Raw genomic sequence first — 6,568 nt, forward strand, 5'->3', positions numbered from 1 at the left:
ATAACTAAATTCCACACATTAATTTACTATCGCAGGAACAACAACTTTACTGGAGCAGTTCAACAAAGCGTAAAGAAACGGCAATGACAAAGACTCAACTGTAATGTGCTACAGTTAGCGTTAGCGTTAGCATTAGCATGCTATCCGCTAGCAAAAATTGTTTCTCTCTTCAGCTAAACCCATAAACAAAGCACAAAAAAGAATGCGCTAACCAGTCAAACACAGCCCCGACAGCCTGGCTACACTAACGCCAAACATTTGAATGTATCACCAAAACCACTATGTCTTCCTTCGGTGCTGCAAAGCTAACACCTGCAGGCAGCTAAACACAGAGCTAACCCAGATAACAATGTCGTCTCAATATATTTAACCCTCTATGGTACGCATCATGATGCCAGCTAGGAAATTTTTTTTTGAGTGTTTTTATGTCTTAAAATAGACTAAGTAAACATAATTTTAAGAAATTTTATAATTTTTTTATTTTTTGGAAGTTTTGGGGGTTCGTTGCCTGTAGGCAACATTGTACCATAATGGTCATAAGTGACAAATAATGTTTTATTTTTCAATTTGAACATCATTTATTTCATAAACATGTGTAAACTATTCAATTGCTTCACCAGGTTACAATACATGTCATTTTAAATGTAAAAGCATGACAAAAGGAACTCTTTTAAAGGGTTTCTTGTCTGAATGTTGCCTGTAGGCAACATTGTACTATTGTGGAACAACCCATTGAAATGAATGACTCCAAGAGTCCAAGCGTAATTCTTTGAACTTTACACAAACTACTTATCAAAACAAAGATCATAACCATTTGCAAAACAAGAAACTGGTGTCAAATTCCAGTGTTTGATCATCACTGCTTCATTTCAATGCATGTTTCCTGTCAGTCTCCTGTGTCTTTCCTGACATGCGTTGCCATCATTTGTGGTGTTGCTGCTCAGTGCTTATGGAACTCCATGTAGCAGTTTTTTTCAGTGTGTGTTTTCAGGAGTGAAGCACACACTTTGTGCACTGCACTTTCACTATACCCTTACATCCAGGGTATTTGCATCGGCCCTTTTTCTCCACCCAAATAGGCCAGTGGTCAGTGTAATAGTAGACTCTGGCCTACAGAGTATAGTAATAGCCTGAACTTTATTCCTTAGGAGTTGAGCAAAGGTCAACTGGACTTGTTGAAGGTACTTGAAGACTTTTCACCTCCCATCCAAGAGGCTTCTTCAGTGGATGGGAGGCGAAACGTCTTCAAGTACCTTCAACAAGTCCAGTTGACTTTTGCTCAACTCCTCAGGAATAACTATGACCTGGATGACTGAGAATCTTCATAGACATTAGCCTGAACTTTACTTTACTGCAACCAACATCAAATTAATCTTCGTTTAATTGTAAAGATAAAAAAAAAGATGATGAATGGTATGCCTTTGAACATTATATATATCTAAACACACACTACCAAAATTTCATGCTGCCATGGTGATTCCATAATGGTTCACTGTTGCCTCAAGGCAACATATGCAATTTTCCATAATGGTACGCTGTTGCCTCTGGGCAACAGTTGCATTTTAACAAGTTTCCATTAACTTCTTCAGGAAGTTAAAACAAACTCACCTCACTCAGCACCTACTGATCAACTTCTACTAGTCAGTTATGGAGAGCCTCCTTACCTCCAGCTGCACTGTGTGCTTCACCAGCTGCACTGCAGACGACAGACCTGGAGCATGTGCCCCACCCAGGACACCTACACTGGACAACTTTAAAATAAGGCCAGTAGTATTGCAAAAGACACCCCACTCACCCTGGACATCCCGTTCTCACCCCTCCCCTCTGATAAAACATATCAAATAAAAAAACAGACCCAAGAAGAGTTTCTACCCTCCACACCACTGTTACTTATTGACCTATTTGCACTGTTTTTACTGTACATTTTATATTTTCTTATTTTTATTTTCTATCTTTTTATTTATTTGTATTTTATCTTTCATGATGCCAGGAGAGCAGAGCTACCAAGCTGGATCTCATTGCTTAATATTGTTTTGACAATGTTACACAATAAAGACAATTCTATTGCACTCTATTCTATACACACACACATATCATAAAAATACTCAAAGAAGTTATAAACAATAACCAAAGACAACACAAATGTAATATAGAATATTTATTGATAATAATATATAATAATATAATTATTAGATCAGAACTGCTGCTGACTTGAAATTTCCCCATTGTGGGATAAATAAAGGAATATCTTATCTTATCTTATCTTATTTGTCTTCTATTATTCTTTCTCTTCTCTTTGGGGATCTTCAATCCCCAAGTCTCCATGTGCCATTTCTGTAAACACATCATAAAAACACAAACTCAATAATGTAACATGTCAAACATTTAACATGTTTTTTTTATACAAATTATTTTATACTGTAATCAATAATGAAGATTGCCCTCTCACTTACCACACTCAATGTGCTAATTGTAGCCAAATGTTAAAGAAAATACTAACTTATATCCATAATGTCAATTTCTAATAACAAGGACTTTGTGCTGCTATCTGTCATTATTCTTAACCCATGGTGAAATTGCAAATCAATAACATGATTATGCTTAGTTTGAGTAAACTGACTTGTATCTGCTAGGATCTGATATCCTTTTAAATTATAATAGGAAACCAACATGTGAAATAACATGACAAAACTCCATCCAAAGGTGTAAATTCATGTCTCACCCACACAATCACTCAATACAAAATTTAAGATTTATATGTCTACCCCTGTTTTGCTGCGGAAAAAAAAACAAAGTACCAATGTAAAATTAAAATTATTACACAAGAATAAAATATCTATCATCTCTTTATCAACACACAAACCATATCTACCAGACTTACCATCGGTGAGCAAGCTCACCGTGCTTTCCAGCACCTCCACCCTCTGGAGGGCATCTTTGGCTGTTTCTTTCCACTTCTGGACTTCTGCCTGGAGAACATCACCCCTTCGCTCTGAAGCCATCCTCTTCCTGGTCTCCCTAACCAGGGAACCAACCACCTTTCTGGTTGTGTCAGTTGCCTGTTCGTAAAGTTGTGTCCGCGGCACAACTTCATCATTGCAAGCATACTGCAAGTACAACACAATAATCTAAAATCAAACATCCAAAAATAATACTATACATATATATATATATATATATATATATATATATATATATATATATAACATATTTGATCAAATATATAGTACACACAAGGTTAAGAGGAAACACAATATCTATTTAATAAAAAAAAACCTTGAACTACAACGTGGCAATTAATACTACATTAAACTGATATTCAATGGTCTTATTCCATAAAAAGTCTTGCATACACTATTAATACACATGACAAATAACTATGGCTGATTTTTATACTTTAAGATTTTTACTACCAAGTTAAAACCATTAAGTTAAAAAAGTTCTTGGCATCCCGAGTAACATGAGACACAAATCAATTACAGCTGCAAACGATTCCATTGTAAAACTAAAGCACACACTTTACCTGCAGTAATGGTGTCATTACTGGCTGAGCTCATACTGCTCAGCCAGCTGCACATCTGTCCACCATGACGGCAGCCTCCTTCCTCCATCACTTTCACGCTCACTCTGCTAGCTTACCGTAACTTTGGCGCTCACTGTGCTAGCTTACTGTAACTTTGGCGCTCACTGTGCTAGCTTACTGTAACTTTGGCGCTCACTGTGCTAGCTTACCGTAACTTTGGCGCTCATTCTGCTAGCTTACGTAACACTTTTAGCTTTGCCATTTCTCCGTGACAAAGTCAAACATGTGCAAAATTAAACAGAAGCATGAAACGTGGCTATAAATACAAATTACAATCAATCATATACAAACTTATGCAAAGAACTTACACAGAGCAGCTGGCAGTCTCTCCCGACATCCTCCACCACAGCATTGTCCAACCTGGGGAGCTTAGAAGGGCTCGTCATTTTCTGAAAAGCAACACAATACACAATCAGTTACAACTAACACTATTCACACTATTAAATAATCAGCACTGGCAGCCAAAGACATGAATTCAATAATCACGCTCACCTCAGAAAGCCAAAGTCCCGAACTCAGGTCGTCCCTCCCTCCTCACAATTTATATTGCGCTGCCGTGATGTCATGACGCCGGGACTAGTGATGTGTCGGTCGCAAACGATCCGGTTCGTAGAGCCGGCTGTTTGAAGTGAACAACGGGAGCCGATACGATGGGGGGGGAAACACGTCTCTGTAGCCCTGACATTGAACTGCTGCTGGGGGGAGGCCTGTTTTACCTGCCTGGAGAGTTCACCTCCGCCAAATTTGAAGCTAAAAATAAATCCTAAAACTAGAGGAAATACCTTCAAGAATAATTCAACATGAAAGTATTCTTCAAAAATATATATTTATTGTAGTGTCAACAAAAAAAATACAAGATAAATAAAATATTACAACTATGCCACAAAATAAAGCAACTTAAACATACACAGCCCTTATAGAATTATAGAAACAAGGTCCAATCTTTAACAGATTCAACATGTCTGATGACAATCCCAGTTTGAAGACATTTACAGAACTATTTTGAACTTTACTCATTGCGCCACCTAATGGTGACAGAAAGTGATACATCCTATTCTTTGAGTGTCCATCCCAGCAGGTTAGCCACAGCCACTTCAAATTCACCTTGATGCTCCCTTATAAAGTTCTTGAGGTTTAGCGAAACACTGTCACCATGGCAACGCTGGTCACCATGGAACAGGAAATTGCTGTAACTTCAGTGTACATTATCCAATCTGTTCCAAACATAGATGGCAATTACTTACCACAGTCATTACGCCACCTGGTGGCAACAGGAAGTAACACGTCTATGGCAATGATCATATCATTTGCATGAAATTTTCACAGTGTAGTCAACACTTCATATACTGGAATATAGGATGTCATTCGCGGCCGTTTCCTAGCACAACATAGGGGACGCGGGAAGTGACGTGTAAGTCCTTCACGCGCTGTCCAAACTACAGGAACGTTCTGAGCCGCGTGGAAGGGTCGGTGTCCGGCACCGGGACGGAGCCGGATACTTCAACGGGAGTCATGAGCATCAGTGTCTACTGAGATACTGCTTTGGTGATGTTATTCAGAAGGACTTGGATGAGTGTGTTGGATTGTGGAACAGTCACAGGATCCGACCCTCCAAAACAGCATCATGTCCAGGAGGAGTGCCCAATGAGCTCTACTACTTACCACACAGGTAATATTTGGTGGTAGAGTTTTATCTGAATTTAGCAGCAGAAAGTTGCTGCTCATCCAGGACTTTATGTCCTTAAGGCAGATTTGAAGTTTAACCAACTGATTGTGTTCATCTGGCAAAGAAATTACTCAGCTATGAGTGGAAGAGACGTTTATTATAAAGGTGTAACATGTACACAAAGTGTCTTAATTTGTCACCCACAGCTTTGTTATTTTAAAGTGGGAAATATGAATAAAAATAAAGCAAAGTAATGAGCATGTATTACATTTTTTTATAGATAAAATCTTGAACTACTAGTGATTCATGAACAGACCACAGTTTGAGAATGGTGGATCTAAAACTGAGGGAAAAAACGGGCAAAAGACCGCTTGACTCCCGTCCATCATGGGTCACCATGAACTCCTTATCCCTTCCGGTTCTACTCGACAGTTGGTACATTCCCTTTCCGGTTGAAAAAGTTACTTGTAAATTTGTCTCGGCGTTTGTAAAAGTGTTTTGTCACTTGTAAATTTGTTTCGGCCGCTTGTAAAAGTGTTTTGTCACTTGTAAATTTGTCTCTGCGTTTGTAAAAGTGTTTCACGTCTTGTAAATTTGTTTTCTCAAATGTAAATTTGTCTCAGGACTTGTAAATGTGTTATGGAAATGTAATTTTGTTTTCTGATTTGTAAAAATGTTTTCTAAAATGTAAATTTGTCTCCAGCTTTGTAAAAGTGTTTCTCGTATTGTAAAATTGTTTTGCACCTCCCAGCCACCGTATTCCTCCCTCCACACACGTCTCTGAATATTCTTGACAAAAATCCAGTCCCCAGGTTTAAGTTGTGGCTTTGGCTGGTCCTCTTTTCCTGGAGATACAACATGGAGACTGAGAGCTTTAATGTTTTCTTTTGTTTGCAAAGTTTGGAGCATGGAATACAGAATTAACTTTGGAACACATCCCTCTTGTTGACACGTAACATATAAGAATATTTCCTTACATGTATATCAAAAGCCCATGGAGTGTAAGAGCGAAAAACCTGTCTGGCAGAACAATCAATCTTTCTCGCTTATCTCGGGCAGAATACAACACAGGATAAAGGTTAGGAATTTTCATGTCCCTTTCTGCTTCCTTCTCCTTTTCTCTGTCTGTCTACTTGCAGTTTTCCCTTAAACCCATATTTATTTTGCCTTTTTTTCTTTCTTTCAAATATTTTACATTATTTATTTATTTTTATTTTTTTTTCCTGTTTCATGCGCTTCACATCCCCTTCATACTGGACCTCGTCAGGTCCCTGACTTTGATAACAACAACTACTGCAGCAATTACCCATCCCATCCTA

This window comes from Pempheris klunzingeri, chromosome 6 (assembly GCF_042242105.1).
Source record: "Pempheris klunzingeri isolate RE-2024b chromosome 6, fPemKlu1.hap1, whole genome shotgun sequence".
NCBI classification, from domain to species: Eukaryota; Metazoa; Chordata; class Actinopteri; order Acropomatiformes; family Pempheridae; genus Pempheris; species Pempheris klunzingeri.